General features: G+C 39.8%; 1 protein-coding gene across 3 annotated transcripts in view; it reads right to left on the bottom strand.

Moving 5' to 3' along the window:
* APC (APC regulator of Wnt signaling pathway) overlaps positions 1-17,412 on the bottom strand; it is a 98,151-nt gene extending 80,739 nt beyond the window's left edge. For all 3 annotated transcript variants that reach the window (XM_085213662.1, XM_085213665.1, XM_085213666.1), the window contains exon 1: positions 16,999-17,412. The gene's annotated coding sequence lies outside the window, so the exon portion shown is untranslated. The remainder of the gene's footprint in view (positions 1-16,998) is intronic.
* Positions 17,413-26,551: the final 9,139 nt, after the last annotated feature.

The raw sequence follows: 26,551 nt of genomic DNA, 5'->3' as shown, positions 1-26,551 counted from the left end.
CTTTAAGAGTGCTGTATTAAGAAAACACTGTGACAAGGTCGAGAAACACCACAAAGATCTTCCTCAGTCATTGCTTTTAATTACAATTTTTTAAACTCTTGCATTTGAGCCCCAGAGGCTCTTCAATGACAACTATATAAAAATCAATCTAAAAACTGTCCACTACAAAATAAATTGTTGATAAGGAATCTGAGGACATAAACATTTTCCTTAAAAAGCTTAAAAAAAATCCATGTTGTAGTACACAACAAAAAGTAACAAAGAGCTTACAACAGGACCGCAAAATGGCACAATCTGCTAAGTAAGAGCTAGTTGTATGATTTATAGAGTGCAGCTTAATCAATTAGCAAGAAGCTTTTTTTTTTTGTGTATTGAAAATATTTGTAAGTCTGTCACAGAAGTTTAAAGGGTCCAGTAGCCAGAAGTGAGATAAACTGGAAGTGAATTTCCCAATATCCATCTAATAAGCAAAATCACAGAAGCTCAATAGGAGCTTATAAAGATGAAACAAAGTGTTTGTTTAAATCCACAAGGTGAAACAAGGCATTCATTTAAGAAAAGCTGCTTTTTAATATATGGTATCTTTTATATAGAGGTCATACTCAACAGCACAGACTCACAATGGGCTTTAAATTGATTTAATTACCTCAAGAATGTAATTCCTTGCAATGTGTATACAATCAATATGTTGCAATTATTATAATCAAGTCTTAAGAGTATAAGCATTAAGCTGACTGCTTGTTAAAATCTGGAAAGAAAATCCTCCAGTTTTTGTTTTTTGTTTTTGTTGTTTTTTTTTTCTCCTCAGGACCAGAACTTACTTCACCACTGGTTAAACTCTGTGAATACAGAGATAAGGATCTTGGGAAGCAGCACTCCTACAGAATGGACATGATCCTATGTACTGCAAAGCACCCCCAGAGAAACCCGGCTAGCACACAGTTTTCTTGCTCATACCCACATTAATTAAGTGTAATGACTTACGTAAGATTTTTGGATTAGGGTTTGTTTGTTTGGTTTTTTTTTTTGGAAGTGTTGCTCTTCAGCTTATTTATTACAGGAAAAAAAAAATCTTCCTTGGGTAACTTGGGTTTCAAGCCCTTAGGGAACTGGTTGTGATACAATCCTTTAGGCACTGGTGGCATACTAAACATCTTTTTCTTCTCTTGTGCATAGCTCAGCAGATGTTTTCAAAATTGAAATCCACCACTTCATTTTAAAATGAGGGCTTATGGTGTTGGTGTGTACAGGAGGAGAGTCTATGTGTTGTTCTGTTTATCTTTTAGAGTTCAAGACAAGACTTCATTTCTGTAACACCAGAAAGGTTGAAAAACAGACTTTTCAATCCTATATTTTGTGGAATTTTTAATGTAAAATCCAAGAGGTCTGATATCTTTCTCCTGATAATAAAGGTTTAGTTTGCTTAACAGTCAGAAAGGAACAAAAATTCAAGGTGGGATGTATGACTCAGTCTACTCAAATTCTGTTAATTCAGACAGACTACTCTGTCCTCTATTTGATCAGTATGTTTATTTCTAGTTCAGGAGAAAAAAAAAACAAAATTGAAATACTCACTAAACCTCTGGGCATACTGCTCCCAGAAGATTTATACATGCAACAGTAGTGCTAAATGATCTATACTTTTACAACTCACAAAAAGCTAGCTTTTCTATAGCCCATTCTTGACCTTGGAAACCAACATGCTACTTCAAACAGAAAGAAACAGCAACTGAGACAGTCCCTGTTAAACATTTACTGCTACCCAAGCTACTTCATAAGAGTACTGGGAACAAAAAAAATCAAGGGAAAAGAGCTGATGAGTATGTCTGAGTAGACATTTGAATACTAGCTTCCCTTTTCCAGCTTGGACCCAGGACCACAGCTACTCAGTTTAGACAGTCAAGATAATGAAACTGCATGCATTCAGTCTTAGAACACACAATGTAATTCCACAATTGAAATGTATAATATTGCAACTCCCTTGAAAGTCTCAGGCCAAAGTACCATATTGACTACAGCTACATTTTCTATTTTAGATTCCAAGCCCTATGGATATATAAAGGAAAAGCTTTAAACATCACAACCAAATTAAGAGTTCTCTCTATTGCTAAGCGTAGTAAAAGAACACTCCTTTTTTCCCCTAGCATATGCTCCCAGAACTTCAATCTTGAAAAAAGAAAAAGTATCTTCAAAGATTCCCAAACAAGTCAGCTAGAACATTAACCTCAAACAGCTGAGATTCAAGGAAAACCACAATCAATAATTAGAACTTCCTCCTCCAAATGGTTTGCTTAGTTGACTTATACAGAACAGCTAACAAAGAGCGAAAACTACTCTTAACACAGAATCCTCAACTAGAATTTATATTATTTTAATGTTAGAAGTCAAACCATTTCAGCTTAAATTCACCTCATAATGAGCATTCCTGATTGAACCTTAGCAACCATAAGATGTGTTATTTAACAGAAGCAAAAATTTCAAATAAAACATTACCACTGCGATCAGGAAAGCCAAGGCGCAGGCAGAACTGAACTTGGCAAGGGACATGAAAAACAATAGGAAAACATTCTACAGGTCATTGGCCAGAAGAGACAGGCCAAAGTGAGTATACCTCCTTTGGTAAATGTAAAAGGAGAACTGGCTTCAACGGACGAAGAGAAGGCTGAGGTACTGAATGAGTTCTTTGCCTCATTATTCACTGGTGGCCAGGATTCTAGTATTTGTCATGTCCCTGAGCCCTGCATCCCTAAACCTCTAGGTGGGGACCAGGGTGCTAAATCCCCCCCCACTGTAAGGGCAGAGCAAGTCTGAGACTGCCTCATGAAACTGAATGTGTACAAGTCTATGGGGCCAGATGGCATGCATCCCAGGGTTCTGAAGGAGCTGGCTGAGGTGGTTGCTGAGCCGCTCTCCATCATATTTGAAAAGCTGTGGCTGTCAGGTGAGGTCCCGGATGACTGGAGAAAGGGTCACCTCACTCTCATTTACAAGAAAGGGAGCAAGGAGGACCTGGGGAACTACAGGTCGGTGAGTCTCACCTCTGTGCCTGGGAAGATCATGGAACAGATCCTCCTGGACAACATGCTTGATCACATGAGGAATGAGCGTGTGATCCAAGACAGCCAGCACGGCTTCACCACAAGAAGGTCATGCTTAACCAATCTGGTGGCCTTCTGCGATGGAGTGACGGCATTGGTGGACAACGTAAATGCAACTGATGTCATTTGTTTGATTGGATAACAGGGGAGGTCCCTGAAGACTGGAGGATAGCCAATGTCACTCCGGTCTTCAAAAAGGGCAAGAAGGAAGATCCGGGTAATTATAGGCCTGTCAGCCTCACCTCCGTCCCTGGCAAGGTGATGGAACAGCTTGTGCTGGATACCATCTCCAGACAACTGGGAGAAAAGGAGGTTATCAGGAGTAGTCAGCATGGGTTCACCAAGGGGAGATCGTGCTCGACCAACTTGGTGGCCTTCTATGATGCTGTCACATGCTGGGTGGATGGGGGAAGAGCGGTAGATGTAATCTTGATTTTAGAAAGGCATTTGATACTGTCTCCCACGACATCCTTATAACAAAGCTGAGGAAGTGTGGGATAGACGAGTGGACAGTGAGGTGGGTTGAGAACTGGCTGACTGGCAGAGCGCAGAGGGTCGTCGTTGGTGGTGCAGAGTCTGGCTGGAGACCTGTAACCAGTGGTGTCCCCCAGGGGTCTGTGCTGGGTCCGGTCTTGTTCAACATCTTCATCAATGACCTTGATGAGGGGATAGTGGCCACCCTCAGCAAGTTTGCTGATGATACAAAGTTGGGAGGATTGGCTGACACGCCTGAAGGCTGTGCTGCCATTCAGCGAGACCTGGACAGGCTGGAGAGCTGGGCAGTAAGAAATCGGATGAGGTTCAACAAAAGCAAGTGTAGGGTCTTACACCTAGGGAGGAATAATTGCATGCACCAATACAGGCTGGGGATGAGCTGCTGGAGAGGAGCTCTGCAGAGAGGGACCTGGGCGTCCTGGTGGACGACAGGTTGGCCATGAGCCAGCAGTGTGCCCTCGTGGCCAAAAAGGCCAATGGCATTCTGGGGTGCATTAAGAAGAGCGTGTCCAGCACATCGAGGGAGGTGATCCTCCCCCTCTACTGTGCCCTGGTAAGGCCTCATCTGGAGTACTGTGTCCAGTTCTGGGCTCCCAGTACAAAAAAGACAGGGATCTCTTGGAAAGAGTCCAGCGGAGGGCCACAAAGATGGTGAATTCAGGGCCTGGAGCATCTCCCCTATGAAGAAAGGCTGAGTGAACTGGGTCTGTTTAGCCTTGAGAAAAGATGACTGAGAGGGGACCTGATCAGATTTATAAATATCTGAGGAGTGGCGGCCATAGCGGTGAGGCCAGTCTCTTTTCAGTGGTACGTGGAGACAGGACAAGGGGAAATGGACATAAGCTGCAGCATAGGAAGTTTCGCACGAATGTGCGTAAGAACTTCTTCACGGTGAGGGTGACGGAGCACTGGAACAGGCTGCCCAGGGAGGTTGTGGAGTCTCCTTCTCTGGAGATATTCAAGTCTCACCTGGACGCCTACCTGTGCGATCTGGTGTAGGGAACCTGCTTTGGCAGGGGGGTTGGTCTCGATGATCTCTAGAGGTCCTTCCAACCCCTACAATTCTGTGATTTACCTGGACTTGAGCAAGGCCTTTGACATAGTCCCCCACCACATCCTTATCTCCAAATCGGAGGGATGTGGATTTGATGGGTGGACCACTCGATGGATAAGAAATTGGTTGAAAGGCCGCAGACAGAGGGTGGTGATCAATGGCTCTATGTCCAGGTGGAGGCAGGTAACGAGTGGCATCCTACAGGGGTCTGTCTTGGGACTGGTGCTCTTTAACATCTTTATCAACAGCATCAACAATGGAATCAAGTGCACCCTCAGCAAGTTTGCTGACAACACTACGCTGAGTGGTGCAGTTGACACGGTGGAAGGAAGGGATGCCATTCAGAAGGACCTTGGCAGGCTTAATAGGTGGGCCCAAGTGAACCTAATGAGGTTCAACACAGCAAAGTGCAAGGTTTTGCACATGGGCCGGAAAGCAAATGGTATCCTGAGTTCCATCAGAAAAGGGGTGGCCAGCAGGGACAAGGAGGTGATTATTCCCCTCTACTCTGCTCTTATGAGGCCCCATCTGGAGTACTCTGTCCAGGTCTGGAGCTCCCAGTACAACAAAGATAGGGAGCTGTTGGAGAGGGTCCAGAGAAGAGCCACAAAGATTATCAGGGGGCTGCAGCACCTCCCCTATGAAGACAGGCTGAATGAGCTGGGCTTGTTCAGCCTGGAGAAAAGGCGGCTGCGGGGTGACCTCATTGCAGCCTTTCAGTACCTAAAGGGAGCCTACAAACAGGAAGGGAGTCAACTCTTTGAAAGGGTAGATGACTGCAGGACAAGGGGAAATGGTTTGAAGTTGAGGGAGGAACAGGCTGGCCAGAGAGGCTGTGGATGCCCCGTTTCTAGAGGTGTTCAAGGCCAGGTTGGATGGGGCCCTGGGCAGCCTGGTCTAGAATTAAATGGGGAGGTTGGTGGCCCTGCATGTGGCAGGGAGGTTGAGATTCATGATCCTTGAGGTCCCTTCCAACCCCGGCCATTTTGTGATTCTGTGATGGCAAACTCTGTGCTGAGATCAAGAATTTTGATCACTTTCTAATAGAATGGAAGGGGTTTATTTCTCAAGCTAATTGCTTGAGGGGGCAGAACAAAGAAATCCTCACAGTAGATATTTGTTCTGACAAGAATGACACAACAGGAAAGATTGGATGTCATTGACAAAATCTCTTCTGTCACATGAAGAAAGCCCTTCTCCAGTAAGAACCGTCACGAACTGAAATATTCTGAAGACTAGGGATGAGTTGTGCATCTTTCTCACTTTCTACTTTATTTCCCAGAATTTTTACTCCATCTCGTGTCCAAACACGTAATATCAAAAAAAGTAATGTAGCATTCATTTACATTATATTCATTCATCATGTGAGCAAATATGTATGTGATTAAAGTCACCTGGATGAGTGATGTGATTGGAATGCCCAGACTCACTACATAGAAGGTTACACCTACGCTTCAGTCACAAACTAAAGCATGACTAGAACTATCAAGTTTAAGCACTTCAACAAAAGGCTGTAGAGTATGAGTTCACTAAAAGACAAGTGAGCTACAAATGCACAAGCGTTCAAGTCTACCTCTGGCAGATACTGTCATGTTCTTTTATTTATTCTGCATCTCTCAAAGAGCAAATGTTTTCACGAAGCTCACTGTTAGTACTTGCCAACCTTACTTTTCAGCTTACATATCCAGTAACAATCTAGAGATTGGGAGCAATGTTGTTGCTTCAGACAGGAATTATGCCTTTATGGACATGAAGTTTGTCTAACATTGGTTAATTCAGACATTCCTGCAAAATAATTGTAAAATAATTTGGAACATACAGAGCAGAAGCCAGAATGATAAAAAGCACTATCCATGTATATTTATTGTATCGTTGGTAATGAACATGAATTGAATAAAATTCTTCAAGCAGTGGAGGTGTAGGCTAGCTGCCTGCATGGACAATTGCCTGCCTTTGAAAAGAACTCCAACACTTGCAAGTCACAAGTCAGAAAAAAAGTCTGAAGCAGTGAAAACCTCAATGAACAAAGACCAAATTTGTATGTTCCTATGCTATCTACTCTCAGAGCAGTTGACTTTAAAGGCAAGAATATAATAGTGGAAAGTTAATGCAAAGCTAGTCATGGTAACCAACATGCCAAACGCAGATGCTTTTCCAATATTCTTTTGAAAAGTTAGGTAGAACATTCTAAAATACCCAAGTAATCTTAAAAATAATCAGCATAGCAAATTACCACCACACTTTGCTGTCAACTAGTTTCAAGTCTTCCTTGATGCACACACACTAGACTGCCACATGGACTCTTCACTACCTTTGTATCACCAAAGGCCCTATTTCATTAGTAACAAAAAGATCTGGACATCTTGCTTACAATAAAACTAAGAAAGAGACTTAGAATAAAGACAGTCATGCACTTTTTCATGCAAATAAAGCAATACACAAATCCACTGGTTTTAGAGGAAGACAAGGTCTCTTTCTCTATTCAATTCATTCTTTTCAGCTTCTAGCACTTGAAACATTTTTTGGAAAAGGCTTTATGAACCAAGTCTAGTTCTCAAGGTCTTAACAAAGACATTTAGACATTTAATTAACAAGCCATCACTTAGACTGGCATCTAAATCTTTTGTCAGAGACCTAATTCCATGCCAATCCAAACATCCTATTAGTCTTACATTAACCAACTAGAATTCTCAAGATATCCTGGCTACTGGATAGCACTCACATATTAGGACAATAACAAGCAAAGTCTAACTGAACACAAGGACAGATTTACTGTGCACACAGTAAATTCTAAAGGTTATTCTAATATCCTAAAATAATATAATAACCACACTTATTTATGAGCCAGTACTCAGGCGTACTCTGCGTTTCCTGGTGACCTGGAAGCAATCAGAATGACACCCGAGTGAAAACAAGATTTGATTAAATTAGAACTGTTTCACTGATTCCAAACTGAATTCCAGATCTTCAAAGTTTCTGGAGCTGAACAAAATTTAGAGACTTACACAACTGAATTTAGTATCACTATCCTATTCTGGCATTACTATCCTGAGCCATATTCAGAACACAGAATTTAAACTGATGAACATATGTGACAATACTTACAAAGAAATAAACTATATTTGGAACCAGAAGATAAAATGCAATAGCTGATGTCCTTTTGAGCTTACGTTTCTAATTAAGACCCATGGTTTCCACAGAAATCACAATAGCAAAATCCAAAATGTGCAAAAGTGTTACAGCAATTGCAGGAACTCCTGCTTTCTATTGTTCTAATTGTGGAAACTGTAATTTCACATAAGTTTGAATCACCACACTTCTTGACTGGACTAGAACTACAGTCCTATACAATGAAGGGGTTGTATTTGAATAGTTTGGATACTATGGAACAAAATCCCAACGTATTAATTCTACTGAAAGAGGAGAGAATATGAAGCCTGCTAAAAGAGCCAACTCAGTTTTGTGTTAAAAGCAAGATCATGGAAGGAATATGGTCATTCTGTTAGCCTCAGAACCTCACATACCTCAGCACTGCCTACTGACATTGCCTTTTTGGCAATAACAGGTGCCAGCTGGTGCCAGTAATTTTGTCAGTACAAGTGTTCTCACTCCAAAACTGAAGAGGAGGCTGTTGATGCCAGAAGAAAGTTCTAACACATCAGCATTTGTTTTCTTTTCTGTAGTCTAGATTCTCATATATTGCACTTGCTGACAGCCAACAGTAATACCAAACTCATTTCACAAGCAAGTCTCTCAAGACTAATACAAATTAAGATGACTTAATGTGAGCCCTTAGGTTTGCAAATTCTGTGGGAAACAGCTTAGAAAGAGCAGATTTTGAGCACAGAACTTTCTGAGCAGCAGATAAACAGCTGAAAAAAATCTCAGTGAGAATACAAGCATTTAACTTCAGAAACTCCATTATTCTAGGCATTCACCATGTTTCCTTTGTGGAATGCCTAATTCAAATACCTAAACCTGTTTCTTCCTCACACTTAAAAACAAAGAACAACAAGTTATAGTTCAAAACAACATTAGCCTTGTACCTAATATAGTAACAAACAACCACATCTACTTAGCCCTTTGACTTACATGCTTTGTGCATCATAAAAGGAAGTTTCCTATTTCACTCTAAAAATAAGATAGAGAATTCCTCCCTAAAGCTAGCAGTAAGCTGGAAGAGGATTACAAAAGAACTCAAAGAATATACGTTTCTCATTAGGAATGGCTGATAACTTTTCTTTGTCATGAAAAAAAAGAAGTGCCTATCTAGTTGATGCCTTCACTGAATAGCTTGAAGATGAAATAGCCAACATATTCACTAAAATAAGTAGACTGCAACGTGATACCACAAAGACTAAATCATATGCTACATCATCTACAGAATATATATTTTTACTGAATACGCAACAATGCTGTGAAGATCCCCATTTCCTCCAGCCTTTACAAAGCATTAAGACTTCTGACAATATTTCAAAGCTTTGGAACTAGAACTTAGCATTTAATTGCATGTAAGAAAAAATAAATGAATCACAGAATCATAGAATCACTCAGGTTGGAAAAGACCTTAAAGACCATCGAGTCCAACCACAACCTAACCATACTACACTAACTCTAACAGCCCTCTGCTAAATCATGTCCCTGAGCACCACATCCAAATGGTTTTTAAGCACATCCAGGGATGGTGTATAATCAGTGGATATACAGATGGTATAGTGTACAATCAATGAATACACAGATGGTATAGTACATCCAGGAGCTCGGCTGATGTAATTGTTATACTGGAGTAAGAAAAGAAAGACACTCACCCTATCCTGGGCTCACAAAATAGACTCCGGTGGAGCAGATCTCCAGAAGAGATCCTTCCCCACTGGTGGTTAGCTCTTAAATGGGTCTAGGAGAGGTGGAGCCAGGCTCCACCCCTTCCTGCAGCACAGGTGAATTGCCTTCACCTGTGCTCCCGTGGCTGACTCACTGCTCACCTCAGGTGATCAATCACAGGTTCAGGCCATTCAGGCCATGATTCAGCAGCCCCATACAGATAGTGACTCAATCACCTCCCTGGGGAGCCTATTCCAGTGCTTTCTGTAAAGAAGTGTTTCCTGATATCCAATCTAAACTTACCCTAGTGCAACTTGAGGCCATTTCTCCTTGTCCTGTCACCACTGAGAGGAGACCAACCCCGCTCTCACCACAATCACTTTTCTGGTATTTGAAGAGAGCAGTAAGGTCTTCTCTCAGCCTCCTTTTCCCCAGACTAAACAACCCCAGTTGGCTGTTTCATCTTACGTAACTTAATTCCAGTACCACTGAGTAATTATCAACACGGTAAATTTATTTCCCAAGATATTCTTCACATGTTCTCAAACATACCCAAAGAAATGTGTAACTACACACTAAGGCATCCTAGAATTTGCATGTATCTTGTCACTAGTTTATATACAAAACAAACAGTTGATTTTGTATTTGATTTACAGACTAAGGTAAAAAGTTATTCACTCCCTTACAGAGAACCTATATACACGCAGAAAGAGCTATTTCATTATGTATTCCTAATACAACAGCATATACTACTGCTCCTCAAACTGCAATTTTTTCTTCAGATCTACGCTGAGAAGTAGTAGTAACTAAAGCTTACCCTGACCCCCTCCTCACATAAAAGCACTGAAATACAGGTACAGCTGTATACTCACCTGAGTTTTTCAGTGCGCTTGTCCTGCAGCACATCCTCAGTCTCTCTTAGTTACAAGACACAGCTGCTCTTACCATCAACAGTTTTCCCTATAATCTCTTTCACATAGAGGCATAATTGGTATAAATAACATTTCTCACAAACTGCACAAACTTGGCAAATCTGTTCTGAGGATAGAGGTGCAAGATAAGACATGGTAATCAGGAACTTTTCACCCACAACACTGCTCTCACAGCTACTTATAAAAAACAGGAGAACCATCATTACAATTGTTGAATTATGAAGAAAAAAAATGTTCTAATACAGAAAGCCAAAGGTCATTACATAGTGTTCATAACAAACTGTTAGTTGTAAAAATCCCAGCTCAACAACAGGAAAAAAAGTCTCTGCTCACTACATGCTGTGCTGCACTTCCTTTTTTTTTTTTTTTTTTTTTTTTAATTCCCCTGGACTTCCAGGAAATAATTACAACACAAACCCAATCCTGGTTTCATGCAATGTGGTGATATTACTAGTAATAATTCCATTGTGGTAACATTTTGTTTCCATCAGAATAATGTTTCTGCAAGGATAATAAAAGTAGCAACATGGACTCAGAACTCTGTATTTATCCAAGTATATAGTCTGTGTTCAGGTTCACTGTACCTTTTCCAAACAAGATGTAGGTCAAATACAAGTCTGATGGGTCACTTTAACTACAGCTATAAGAACACTCAATATTACACACAGTAATTTTCATTTTTGATTTTCACTACCATTTTTTAACCCATTTGCCATATTATTGTTCATACTAAAACTTTTCCATATTCCCACAAAACAGTAAAGTATTACCATACAAGAAATCATGAGCTAAGAGACAAACAAAATATGGAACAGGAATCCACTTCAGTGTATACAGTGACAGCTGTAAGTCTTATTCTGACATGCTTGCTTAGACATTCAAATAATTTTATTAGACAGAAGTCACCGCGCTACTGAAACAGGAAGCCTGCCATAGAAATGCAAATTCCAGTGAAAACTGTAAACAAAACAAGCCAGAGGGACTTGGGGGCAATGTTTCTCATTTTTCAACTGAATTTCAATTTAAATAATAAAAAGCAGAAATTCTTACTCCAAAAAATAGCTGCAAAACATGACCAAGTCATAAAACAATATATAACTTCCAGCTAAATCTTGTTGTGAAAGAACAACGAGTAAGAATAGGAATGTGTAAGAAATACAGTTGAGATTCTGTATAAATTTTATGTATGTTAACTTGTAATTTTTCTGTATACACACATATATTTGATATACAAACACCTTTCATATATAACACGCAGTACTATTAAGTGGTCATAACTCAAAAAAGTTTTTTAGCTGAAGTCCTTTAAGTAGAAGAACAGCAGCAATATGGGATCTCCATGGCAAGTGTTTTAGAGAAGAGAAAAAGCTCACATGATCCTGAAAACCTTTTTCAGTTAATAAAAGGAGAGCTAAGTCACACAATTTATCCTTTCATGATTTCTTTGCACTCCTGTTACACAACAATGAGAAGTCCTAGTTTTCTCCCAGTTCTCCCAACATGCCAGTTACTACAAAAAGGCCAATCTATTAACAGGCAAATTCAGTTTTGCAAAACTCAGCACCCTGCAGAATCTATTTAAAGCAACCAACACTTGCACCATAAACTGCATAAATAAGCATTTTATTTATATCAAATTTCCAGAAAAACTGTGCAACTTTCAAGAAAAAAATTGATCTCACAAACTTAGTTTTAAGAGGTACTTTACTGTGTCACAAGTGTTCTACCACAGATTAAGAACAAAAACTTCACACTTTCAGAAGAAGTCACAGTATTAAAAGGGATATCATTACCCATCTAACACAAGCCTAAATTATTTTTATTCTGAATTACAAAGACCCAGGTAAGGTCTCTTTTTCCAGAAGTTAATGTTCTATCAATTTGTGATTCAAGTGCATCCGAGAAAAACACTGCATTTCATACTCCTCAAAATGCTATCTGTGCTCAAAATTTTAATTCACCATTTCCATAAATAAAATCAAACTACTTTCTGCTCTAATAGAACTAATTGAAAAGATACTCTCATTTAATTTTACTTCTCACCTTCTGAAAATCCAAATGGAGATTATAAGGCAAAAATGAAGCCTCTCCATTTTCAAGAATGTTCATGCTTTTAAAATTTGTCATTTCTACTAGCTCATATTTAAATAACAAAAGACAAAATGAAAATATTCATTGAACCCTACTAATCTCTGGTGGTCAATTCAAATTGTTACCTACGAGTCTGGTGATCATAGCAAGCAAGCAGTAGAATTATCATTACAGAAGCATGTGGAGATAATGAAACTAACCTTATTTTTCTTCAACTGAAAAATACTATCCCCACTAAACATCAGAGGTCTATATATTCTGTGAGTATTTACTGCCTTGTAACTTCACTCTCCAGTTACACCTGATACAAAAGTTGCATACTTTTAATTAAAACTGAATGACAATGACTCAGCAAGCAAAATTGAACAACAGCACACAAGCTATTTTAACACAGCCTTAACAAACACAAGTTGTAGTCAGAACTGAAGTTAATTCTCTTAAAGTTTTGATTCTGATTAAATGTTAAAAGAGGTATACATGAAACAGGATTCAAAGCTAAGAGCATCCTTACTTTAGTACAACTGACAGTAGGTGGATGGTGAAAATAATGTCAGTTTGATCAGCAAATTACTATAAGATGTATTTGAAAATTAGTTACAACTACTGGATTCCATTTCCAAGCTGAGTACTTGCATACTTGCTTTTACGTTGTATTTTCATACTTACAATGGAGATTTCATTGAAAGCCAAACTCATAAAATAATCCTAGGATAGACCTTTTTCCTTCTCTCATCATTCCAACAACCTCAGTGAAACATGAAAGGTTATTGGTGTATATTGTTCTTACCAAGTTGTTTACCTACATAATTTCAGTACACTCATCCACTGCTTACTCATCATACAAGTAACTGAAAAGGATACTGTGAAAACACAATCTGATACAAAGAAAAAAATAGCATTGCTTTCTATTGTCCAAGATAACAATTCAAAAAAATATAAGCCCTAACCACAACAAAAAACTGAACCTCACATTGAGTTTCAGATGGGGTGAGTGAAGACAAAATCAATGGACTTCCACTGCATAATGCTATGGAATAACTCCTGAAGTTTAGTTTGCAAGTTGAAATTCTGAGATTCATACTACCCTAAATTAGTGCTATGCTTTCACATGCCACTCCTGATATTTCAGGATTTCCTACCATAAAATATTTCTAAAAGTGAGTAATTCCTCATTACTCAATTGCTTAAAACAAGTTACCTGCTGTAGAACAGTACAAACCAGCTTGATTTACTTAATAATTTTCAGTCTAGTCAAGATAAAGTTAGTCAAACCAAAGTTTTTCCTCTCTTATTCAATGATAGGATTAAGTTTTATTACTCTATATTTAAATATAATTATACAACTCTTCCACATAAAAGACTATCTGGATAATAATAAGGTTCTAGCAATATTTACAAAAAAATATCCACATATATACATATTTTTCAAAATAGTCATGAAGTACCATAAACACAAAATGTAGATGCTTGCTAACAGCAACTAATTTAACAATAATACTGAGTAAAACTGAGTATCTAAAGCTTTGCACACTCTGTGGCACAGCACATTGTTGATGGCATTGCAGTTTGATAATCTAAGAAACAGCAATTGTGACACTAGTTACTTGACAAATATTTTGTGTAATAGATGCTCTAAATATACTGAAGCATGCATTTCATTGCATTTCTTAAGGCACGTTTTTATTCTCAATAGTATCTACTACTGCAATATTTAGAAATAAAATCAAGTATATTAGCATTTTAATTTCCAGAGTTCTGGCTTGTTTCTTTCATTATAACATTAAGTATAAAAACTTTTATCAAATAATTCATTTATGATTGCTTCTGAAATGTAATGCATTCAAGGACCTCAATTATTCACAACTGCAAAGTTTTTTTTTTTTCCATGGCAGAACTATCCTATAGTCTTCATCATAAATATAGTAGGAAAAGAAATATATCAAGAAACTTGAAACCATGATATCAACCAAATGTGGGCATGCCAAAATGCCAAAAAAGTCAGGATTCTGAACTTCAGAAAAGCAAAACTCCATCTGTTAAAGGAATTATTGGATGATATCCCCTGAGAAGCTGTCCTTAGAGACAAAACAACAAAGCAGAGCTGGCAACTCTTTAAAGACACCTTTTTGAGCAAACAAAAGCTCTCCATCTCCCAGGCATAAGAAATTGAGCAGGCGAGGCAGGAAACTGTCATGGCTGAGGAAAGACCAGCTGGTCAAATTGAAGGAACAGAAGTAGTGGAATAAGGGATTTGTGGCCTCAGCATGAAAAAAAGAAAGGGATTCTACATATATATTGGTTAATAAATAAAGGCTAAGGAGACTGTAATCCTCTGATAAATGAGAAGGGAGAAATGGCAATAAGAGTCATGGAGAAGGCTGAGTTCTTTGCCTCAGTCTTCACTGTCAGTCACACACTTCACACATCTCCAGCCACTGAACAGCAACAGTTAGGGAAGGAAAAATCCCTCCCCACTGTAACAGAAGTTTGAGGCCACCCAATGAGATTGAATGGGTACATGTCTATGGCACCAGACTATGTGTGTCCCAGGGTCCTGAAGGAACCAGATGACATTGCCAAATCACTCTCCATGATAGGTGAAAACAACAGCTGTCAGGTGGAGTCCCTGGTGACTTAAAAAAAAAAGAGACACTTGTTTCTAATTCCAAGAAGGGGATAAAGGAAAACCCAGGCTTGTCCAGTCTGAAGAGACCTTAACATGGCCTACCAGTACTTTAGTGAAGCTTATGAACAAGAGGTAGGCTTTTTTTGTGTTCTGATAGTGATAGAGCAACGGTAGGGAAGTTTAGATTAGATATTAGGAGAAAATTATTCACTCAGAGGGTGGTGAGGCACTGGCACAGGCTACCTAGAAAAGCTGTGTATGCCCCATCCCTGGAGCCATTCAAGCCCAGGCTGGGTGGGGCCCCCGGTCAGCCTGACCTAGCGGGAAGCGAGCCTGCCCATGGCAGGGGATTGAAACTGGGTGTTCTTGAAGGTACCTTTCAGTCCAAACCATTCTGTGATTCTTTGATCTCCTAGCATTTACTGTAAGATGACTAATGATTCTTATGCATTCAGGACTGGCATGCATACAAATTCCTTCAAACTCATTTTAAAAATACAAGATTACAGCACCTGAATAGGAAAAGTTCTGCTTCGCTTTCAATTATCTAATTTTACTCGACTCTTGCAAAAAACTTTAAGTTACAACCACTTGAAAAAAAGCTTTCAAACTAGTGCTTCCCCACTGGAGCACAGAAAAAAAAAAATCTCTTGTTCACATAGTAGTTCAAAGAGGTATTTATGTGAAATCAGCTTCTAAAAAGTTTTAGTTTTTGAGAAGTTGAGTTTCCAGGACAGCTTTACCAAAATGCTCGCCTTCCCAGTTTACAGGCCACTACTATCACACTGTTCATTATTAAGGGTGACAGGACAGCAGCAAACAGATCATTACACAGTTGAGTAAATTTGCATCTCTACTTCTTTTACCCTGCAGTTACACTGTGAGGCTGACATTTGCTCAAATCTGAAATGTTTCTCTCTACATTTGAAAACTTCTGAAACTACAAACATCAGTTGAGATTAGAATGATTTCAGTAACTATGGTTTAGTCACACCTGTACAGATCCAGCCCTCACCTGTAAGTCTCTAAACATCTTAAGAAAGGAAGCAACTGAAAAAGCCCTGATGCACAGAATCACAGACTGGCTTGGGATGGAAAAGACAATGAAGCCCATCCACTTAACAACTCCATACCACGGGGAGAGCTGCCACTCAATAGATCAGGCTGCACAGGGCCTTATCTAAGCCAGCTCTGAAAGCCTTCAGGGATGGGACATCCCCAGCTTCTCTAGGCAACCTGTTCCAGTTGCCTCACCATTCTTTAAGTAAATAACTTCCTCCTAAAATCTAACAAATTCAGTTTAAAGCCTTCATTCCTTGTCCTACCTGTCCATCTAAAAAGTCAGTCTTCATCCTATTTGCAAGCTTCCCTCCAGTACCAGAAGGCATGAGCCTCTCTGGAGCCTCCTCTTTGAAGTCAAAAACTGAACTAACAGCTAGAGAAAGGTTTTTGCAGGTTAAGGACTTAAAATCTTTTCAAGGAATCTCTTCCTTGAAAAGGAAGGTTCCTGGAGTCTTCCTCAGAACCAGTTAGTGGGCCTCGCTACCACTGCCTTCCTATCCCAGCAGCATTTCAGTCAGCAAGTCTCCGAATACTTTGGGGGCAGAGTTTTGAGTTCAAAACCAAGAAGTCAAGTCACATCACACAACACTACCACCACTAACGGCTACATTGTGTGACCGACAACTCACGGCCAGGTTCCGGAGGCGAGAGGGACGACATCTCTGGGAGGCAATCCCTGTGCAAAGCGGGGACTGCCCGGCTGGGCCACAGGCAAACAGCAGGAGAAGAACAGGAACACGCGCCTGGGGACGAACCCAGAAGGGCTCTGGGTGAGGAGTGGGGAGAGCTGCGGCTCGGGGAGGCGGGCACGGTACTCACCTGTCTGCCTCGCTCCGCCCGCCCGGCAGCGCCGCCGCGGCTCCTCGACGCCTCCCGCCGCGGACCCACGAAGCGGACCCCCGGGGCGGCCTGAAGCGGCGGCCGAAAGGCGCGCATACGCGGCGCGGGCTCGGCGATCGCTCCCCTCCTCACCGGCCAGAGCCGGTCCCTGCCCCGTCTCCCCAGCTCCACATTCCTGCGGCGACCTACGGGCGACCCCCGCCTCCTTCCCAAGCGCCGCACGGTCCCGGCCCCCACAGGGCGGCCGTCTCCCTCAGGCGCGCCTAGGCCGCGGCGCCGGGACCCTCTGCCCACCGCCCCAGCTCCCAGCCGCCCGCTTCACTCGCTACCCGGGACCGGACTTCTCGCCGCCATCTCGCCCGAGGGGAGAAAGGACCGCGCAGGCTCAGACGACGAAATCCCAGCTGCGGCGGCGACGCGCGTGCGCGGAAGCGGGAGAGCATCCGCCCCCGCTGGACGGCACGCACCTGCCGGGGGGCGGGACTGAGCGCCGCGTCCTGTCCTGTCCTGGTGTGGTGAGCGGGGGTTGGGACGTGCCGTGCTGTGCCGTGGGGAAGTCGGCGGTGCGCCGGGAGGCTGAGGCAGCCTTTGCGTAGCGACAGAAGTTGTTCTTGAAAGGCAGTTGGCTCGGCTTTAGAGAATAGCGTCAGGTGTAGGAGATTTGGATTAGGAATGTTTCTCACCCTGCAGAAAGTGATCATGTATGTGTGCAGTGAGGCAGAACCAAAGAACATCGTGAGTTGGAAGAGATCCACAAGAATCATATAGTCCAGCGTTTGGCTGCGCGCTAGACCTCTGAAAATTTAAACCCTGCGACTGAGAGGACTGTTCAGATACTCCCCGAACTCCAGCACTCAGGGTCTTGGCCACTGCCCTGGGGAGCTGATCCATGGCCTCCGCTCTCTAGCGAAGAACCTTTCCCTAACTAACCCCTAACCCTCCCCTGGGGCAGCTCCATGCCATTCCCTCGGGTGCAGAGGTGTGGAATGGAAGCTGATGGCAGAACCCGAGATGTATCGGTTCATTACCACTTTCCTTTGATGTGTATAAGGACCCTTTTTGCCTGCCAGTTTGAGCATCCTTTGCAAGGCAGTCCTCAGATTCTTCCTTAGCCTTCCTTATTCCTGCTTAGATTTGATATGGAATGTTTCATAGCATTCTGTTCTCATTGAGCCTGGACAAGCTCTGCCCCTTCATTAGGATCAAAGGAATTTCCTTGCCCAGCACGCTCACATTCCTCCTTCACAGTCTGCCACAACACACTGTCAAACTGGAAGTTGCTATGAACATTAACCAAGTAGTTCCAAAATCTAATACATTCTGATAAACAGATGAATCTATGTGGTTTATGTATTAATGTTATGTTTAGTAATGAAAACTTCCTGCTATTTCAGTATCATTTTTAGTTTTAGCAATTTCTGTCTTTACTGTGTTCCATTTCAGTAGCCTCAAATTTGTATCCTACATGACCATGACCATGAATATGAATGAAAATTAATGACAATGAAAATTAGTTTGATAAAATAATCTTATCTGAATGTTTTGTTCTCTGTGAGCATGTAATGTGTCACGCTAGCTATGGCTTTTTGAAAGACAATAGTTCTTGCTAAACGTTTCTGTAATTCAGTTCCCTTTACTTTCTCCGACATATTACTTAGAAGGATAAGACTCATAATAGATTAATATTCTAAGGAGTTTGGAATAAATCAACAAATGCCCAGCTATCCAATAGTCTGAATAGAAACAGTTTTGAATCCCTCTGTAAAGTACACATTAACCTTTCTTTTCATAATAAGAGAGAAACTCTTGAAAGATGTTGAATCCAATGTGTGACGCTGCCTTCAAATAAATTAAGTTTTTGTGTTAGGTAGAGAGTTCTAACAGTGTTGAAACTAATATTGAAATTAAAATAATGAGTGCATCTCATTCAAGAATACTGACAACTGACAAGAAAGATGTGAGGTTACTTTTATTATTTTTTGTCTTATTCAGTATTTATTAGAGGTGCCTCTGTTGAAGAATTCATAAAGAAGAAATCATAAGCAAGCTGAACACAAGTAAGTTTAAGAAAATAAAGCAACAGCAGTAGTTGTATGTCATTTACAATCCCTTGGTTCCTTGAGATCCTGCAGGTAAATAAGCTCACTGTATGTATTTTACTATTAGCTACTCCTTGGCATTATTTTTGTGAAGTGCTGAAGTCAGGGCTGTTTTCTGATTTTCCTGATCCTCCAGGAAAAAAATAGGAAGGATTTCTTTCCTACCAGCATGAGTCTGACTAGCTCAGATCCACTGACAACATTCCAAGCATCAGCCAGCTGCAGTACTTTTGCACTTACAGCTTCTCCTGGCCCCCATGGCTGAGCACCTGCTGGATTGCTAGTAAAGAAATAAACTTTGCCTTGCACACTATCTGCCTTCATGAAAGGGAGAGCACGTGACTGTATCAAACTCCAGAGCTAATCTGCTTCATACAGGATAAAGAAACACTAGAGAAGTGAAAAAAAACAACAACTAGTTATGATTCTCCGGAGATCTGGCTGTAGCTGCTCTAAATGGTTCCATAAGGAAGCATACGCTATCAGAAATCAGCAGGAATTTGCCCTAGCTGTGACCTCTCCTTTCCCTCCCATCCCTCCCTGTGCTGCAGCCTTTGTCCTTTCTAGAAGTAAACACAGGATTTGCCTGTGTGCTTGCTGATGGGGACTCAACTGAAAAAAAAAAAATTTAAATTGTATACCATAGTAACATAATAACAAACTAGAACAGGTTTCTTAATGTAACTTTTGAAATAATCTGTTTTCTCGTCTTTTTAGCTTGCCAGCCAGTCACTCTTCTAAAGACTATTATTATTCGTGGTTTTCTTTTTTTCAGAGCACTTTGATTAATGACCAGTCTAGTATTCCACTGCATTGTTTATAACATACATAGGTCAACTTCTGCCCCAAATCAGCAAACATAAGACAGCATCTCAAGAAGACCTTAAGAGCATAATGAGAAACAGAAAAGTATAGCAGCACTAGTTAGTTAGCTTGATGAATTAACAAGATTATTATGCAGGAAGTATTCTGAAATGGTATAGCCTATTCTAAGGGAAATTTGTGCAGTAAGTAAAGGTCTCTTTCTGTTACTCCATATCTTCAGGTATTTTTTGAAAGAAAGATCGTTATCATATGTGCTTTTCCAGGCTTGTCTCTACAGCTCATTGAAAAGTTTTTCTGTTGGTGTTAATTTGAAGCAAATGCATGAAAAATAATTTGTCCTTTATGATAACTATATTTATAAGTAAAATCATGCTCTTCTCACTATGAAAAGGAAATAATTTCTCTCAGTTCACATTTTGCTATTCCGTGGATTCAGCTGACATCTTCAGGAGCTATTTTGGCAATATTTACCTTTCAAAATGAAGGCCAACCTACAGGATCTTCATCGAGTAAAACTTGAGTGAGAGCCATTCAGGCTATTGTTTTACAGATCTTTCTTTGTTCAAAGAGTGCCATTGTAAAAGCAAACAAACCTTTACTGTTAGAACTGCCTTTTAAAGCTATTGTTATTATTTTAAATATTTTGTTTGAGTACTTTATAACCCAGTTTTAAAATGTCACTGATAGCAGGCTTAGTCATGTGCCACACAACAGTATGTAGTTAGCTACAATGAACAGAAAGAAATAGGAAAGCAAAAAGCCACAATACTGTATGCCCAGGATTCCAAAGAATAAAAAATGAACAAGCAAACAACAACAACAAAAAGGTTGTTGTTGTTTTTCAGGAAAAATTGTCCCAAACCTGGACATTCTGTAACTTCGGGTTAGATTAAGGTGGTTTTTTTTAAATATGATTTTTCTTTTGGTTAAATATTGATCCATCACGTGGAGCAGTGAGGTATTCTAAGAACTGCTGGTAGTTTGTCTGGTTGGCATTAAGGTTCACACATTTAAAGCAAAGGAAAAAAGAACAGACTAGACACTAGTGTTAGAATTGAAATTCCATATTAGGATTACAGGATTAAAAATAGAAACATCCTTTTAAACCCCAAAATTTTAGTATCATAGCATTAATTTTATCCTGTCAATATGAAGGAAAGTGATAGCACACGATAGTTTCCTGTGCTAGAAGTGAAGCAGGAAAAAATATGAAAGATGAGGGTACTTGAATATTGATGAAAAATGGCTTTGAGTTTACTTCAGAAGATGAGTCAAGAGTTATGCTCAAGTCCAGACAACAGAAGAGTTCTGGGCTCGCACACTAAATCTTCACCTTTCTAAGATACTTTTTTTTTTTTTTAATTTTTATTTTTTAAGTCACCTGTTTGCATACTTAAAATTGTTATTAACCTGAAAATGGAGAAAGAAAAGAGAACTCATAGAGATCAAATTCAGCTCACGTGTTTGACCTGTTCAAGTCTATAAGCCTAGAAAATTTTGAAATAGCACTTGCCTTCCAATAAGAGGAGGAAGCAACTATTATAGCAAAAGGAAGCTCTGCAGAAGTTTTCGTTAAAGCTATCTAAATTGGCATAGGTAACAAAGTTCAGGGCACAAACAACAGAATTTTGGGGGAAATTAGTATATAATCTTCACATCTCAAATGTGAGCAAGAATTACACATGATTTACACAATTATGAGCATATTAAAAATTTAAGACTGGCAGCCATCAGCACGCTGATATTTCAGCACAGAACAAATAGTAGTGTTAACTACTTTAGTAGAGACTAAAACTAAATTCATAAAATATAAATATATAAAATATATTCATAAAATATAAATTTGCTGATGTGTTATTTTCCAAAACAAGAAAAAAATATAGCTAGATTAGAATCCTTCTCTATTGTTTGAAGTACAGGAGTAGCTTATTGCTGCAAGTAGGAATAACAGGCTGAATTTCAAATGAGTCCTAGGCCTAGTGGAAACAACACTGTTACAAAACAAATTCTTATATGTATTTTCAAAGAAAGCAAATTTTTTGTTGTATTCTCCCAATCTTTCTTGTTTTCTGATATGACTTGAAAAAATTTTATCAGAGAAGCAACTCTACTCACACTTTTCTTCTCTTGGCTGTTAAATAGAAAAAATAAATAGAAAAAATAGAAATAACACTGATGATATCTTTGTGGTGTTTTCATGGTGGAAAAATTTTAGAAATAGTAGGAGGGAAATGAAACATCACATGTGAGTGTTTTCCAGAACATGACATTGTATGTTGAAATCTTCATATTTCATTTCATCATGTTTGTTCTCCATTACATACTATAATAACTCAATTTTAAGCCTTAATTTCTGTGAAATTTAAGCATGTGTAGCAAAAAGAAATTTTTTGCGGGGGGAGGTAGGAGATGGTTTTGGATGCCCTGTGTAAGATTCATATCAGGCATCTGAAGTTGCACTGCTTGGAGCAGTTCATAGAGTCATAAATTAACAGAATCATCTAGGTTGGAAAAAATCTTCACAGTCATCTGGTCCAACCATCAACCCGACCTGCTGAATTTCATCACTAAACCATATCTTTTAATGCTCCATCTACGCATTCCTTGAATGCAACTTCACCACTTCTTTGGGCAGCCCATTCCAATGCTTGACTCTTTGTATTCTCTCAGTGAAGACATTCTTCCTAATGTTCATTCTAAACCTCCCCGATGCAACTTGACACTGCTCTCTCATGTCCTATCATTTTTCATCTGAGAAAGGAGGCTGGCACTCTCCTCTCTAACTTCATCTAACATTTTAGATACTTGATGCAAATTGCCCTCTTAGAGTTACTGTTTCTCTCCACTGATTATAAGTGCAGTCTAGAGGTACCTACCTCTAGCTTTTATGTCTAGCTTTTATGTTCTTAAATAAAAAGGTATGAATGTTGTCTCATATATAAGTACATGATAAAATATAATATAATACTACAAAAAAAAAAAAAGCAAATAGTGTAAAAAATAAGTAAAAGGACTTTTAGCAAATTATGTAAGCCTTGACACAAATAAATTTGATGTAAAGGATATACATTTTGATATTTGATTTTTTCTATGAACATCCTCTGTAACCTAAGTTACCAGATTTAGTGATATTTAACTGTTAAATTAATGTGTCAATATCAGCCAGATCAACTGCTACATTCATGACAGTCTCTACTCTAGGCATGCCTTGTTCTTGGAAGTCCATCACTGCTGTTAGTATTTTCTCATGTAAACTTTGAGATAACATGGTCTTTCTATCCTGAAAATATTCTGAAAATAAATTTGAAAGTTGCCTAACTTAAAACCCCATGAATGTAGCTACCTGATTGACATAAATGTAAATTTTGAGAGTAAAAATATGTAGTTGAGATGGTTCCTGGTAAGTTTGGTGAAAGCTTGGTTGTGTGCAGTAGAAAAACCTTCATTTACATAATTTATTTGCTAAAGTTCATATAATAATCAGTAATTTACAGTGAACGTTTATCTGGGAGGTAAGTAATTGGAAGCTGAGCATCAGTTTTATCTTTGATTTGATCATAGCATTTTTTGAAACTCAGAAAGAAAACTCTAACCTACTGTAGTTGGCATAGCAGCAATACTCTTGGTCCAATAAGGTACTCTGAGAGTGGGCTGCTTTCTGGTGACAGTGGGGGGCCACAGACCAGCCAGGGTCTGTCCCACCACACATAACAGGGAATAGGGCAGGCTAGGGACAGCCCCTAGTCTGGGGAAACGGGCCCTCAGCTGCACCAACTTAAGATATGGGCCTGAGGCTCAGCCAAGAAAGGATGGTTGCTCTGATGTATCTTGCAGGCACATTAGAAACAGAGAAACAGTGGAAATTTAGGAAAAGAAAAAAGAAAAAAGAAAAAAAATACTGTTTTACAGTAGGCCACATCCAAAAATTTGTAACTACACTTATATGATGAACCCTATTTTCATCATAAATCTTGCGCAATAGTAGCCAGCTAACTTAGCAGTTTCCTAAGGAAAAATAAGTAAAAAAGATTGACAGTAGATATCTCTATTATTCAGTTAATCAACATGGGAAAGTCCTCACAAAGGGCAATAATAAGCATCTGTAGCTTTCAGGATTATCAGATATTTTTATACTCCGAAGACAAAATATTTCAGCTCAGCTAAGGAAGAAATAGTGTGTCATACTTTTTCCAGGATGAACTGTTGTCACTTAGCTAGTCAGTCCTAATATAGAATGTGAACCAAGTATTTGATATCAAATATATACCTCATCAAGTTTAACTTTTGAGACAGAGGTGGAACAACCATAGAGGTAGTGTAGATGATACGCAGTGATAAAGTTTTGAAGTCAAGATAGACTGAATCAGCAGGACCTTTTAATGCACACAGGTTTCTAATTCACTCAAAGAATTACAGTAGATTCATGTGTAAAAAGAAGTCATACAACAGTCTTACTGATTTTTCCCTTGTTTACAGCTTTCATTCATTCTCCTGTTAATTTCACTTCTTATGTCTTCCAGCAACTACTCAAAGAAGCAGTCAGGTTGCTCTGCAATTCCTCTTCTGCATCTCATTTGTAAACTTCATCACAGTGACCACTTTTTAGTCTTCTGATAATTAAGTCTCATTGAAAAGAAACTGCACAACTAGTCACCCAACAGTACTTACCTGCTTCTTTAGAGCCTTTTGATGAATATTATTTTGTTTTTCTTCTTCAAATCATAGAATCGTGGAGGGCCTCAATGTCTTTCTTGGAATGAGGGGCCCCAGACTGAGCATAGTACCCAAGGTATGGCCTCACCAGTGCTGAGTACAGAGGGACTACCACCGCCCTTCTCCTGCTGGCTATACTGTTTCTGATACATTAGCCTTCTTTGCCAACTGGGCACACAGCTGGCTCATGTTCAGCTGGTTGTCAGCTAGCACCCTCAGATCCTTTTCCACCACACAGCTTTTCAGACACTCTGCCCCAAGCCGGTAGTGCTGCATGGAGTTGTTGTTACCAAAGTACTGGTCATTGATCAAGCCCATTGATCAAGCCTATCCAGATCCTTCTGAAGAGCCTTTCTGCCTTCAGGCGGAAGAATGCTTCCTCCCAACTTGGTGACATCTGTAAACTTGAGGAGAGTGCACTCAATCCCATCATCCAGATCATCAGTAAATATAATAAACAGGACAGGGCCCAGTACTGACCTCTGGGGAATACTATTCATTACTGGTTGCCAGCTGGATTTAGCTTCATTCACCACCACTCTCTGAGCCAGGTCTCCAGCCAGGTTTTTACCCGCAACGATTACACCAATCTAAGTCATGAATTGCCAGCTTCTCCAGGAGAGAGCTGTGAGAGACAGCATTGAAGTCTTTACTGCGCCTAGGTAGGTCATGTCTACAGCCATTTCCTCATCCACTAGGTAGGATACTGGTCATAGGAGATCAGGCTTGTCAAGCAGGACTGCCTTTCATGAGCCCACACTGGCTAGGTGCAATTTCCTGGTGGTTGTGCACATGCACACCACACTCAAGGTGATCTGCTCCATGATCTTCCCTGGTACTAAGGTCAGGCTGATAGTCCTATAGTTCCCTGAATCCTCCTTCTCACCCTTCCTGTAGAAGGGCATCACACTGGCAAGTGGTCTGACACCTCCTCAATTGATCAGGACTGCTGTTAAATAATGGAAAGTGGCTTATTCAGCACTTATGTCAGCTTTTTCAGTGATTTTGGGTGGATCCCATCCGACCCCATGGACTTCTGATAGTCTTAGGTGGAGAAGCAGGTCACTATTTCTTCCTGAATTATTGGGGTTTATTCTGCTCCCTATCCCTTTCTTCAGCCTCAGGAAGATGAGTACCCCAAGGATAACGATATGACTATTAAAGACAGAAGTGAAGAAGACATTGAGTACTTCAGCCTCTTCTTCATCCCTTACCATGTTCTGCTAGCATGAGCACTTCAGGTCTGTTCTAGAACACTTTATGTGTAAGGAAAGGTTTACATTTCACTCCTTTTTTTCTTGTTTGTAATTCAATAAAATTGATTCTCACAGACAAATTCAAACATATGTTGATGTTTCCAGTAAGTTACGGTAAAGGTACAAATGAATCATAGAATGTATTGAGAAATGCTCTTGTGATGAAACGAAGATATTGCCAAGCTGATGAAAACACTGATAATTTTAAAAAAAGGATTGGCTACCTATTTGAAACTATTATTTACTTCCCACTTGTCATCCAATTATTTTAAGAATAATTATCATTTAGGGGATCTTAAACCTGTAAATATGAAAACACAGAAATTTCCTTATATCCAAAAACATTGCTGCTAGAGGGAAGGGAAGGGAAAGGAAAGGGAGGGATAAAGGAGACTTAGGAAATCTAAGGAAGCTATGGAATCAAATCCTGCAGGACTTGAAAGACCACGTATAATTGCATGTTAGTAAGTCTCTAATGAGAAACATTATACTTTTTTGCTCAGATACATTGTCTAGGAGGAGCGTGGCATTTTCTTTGAGACTTCAGTGTAAACAAATGCACCTTCACGCTAAGCTGTTCATATTTTCTTTGAGTGGTAAACTTACTTTTTCAGTGCTAGAAAAGTACATCTGCTTCTA

The sequence above is a fragment of the Meleagris gallopavo genome, chromosome Z, assembly GCF_905368555.1.
Source record: "Meleagris gallopavo chromosome Z, MGAL_WU_HG_1.1, whole genome shotgun sequence".
Classification (NCBI taxonomy): domain Eukaryota; kingdom Metazoa; phylum Chordata; class Aves; order Galliformes; family Phasianidae; genus Meleagris; species Meleagris gallopavo.
The sequence above is the reverse complement of the archived record's forward strand: the minus strand, read 5'-3'. Positions and strand labels throughout refer to the sequence as shown.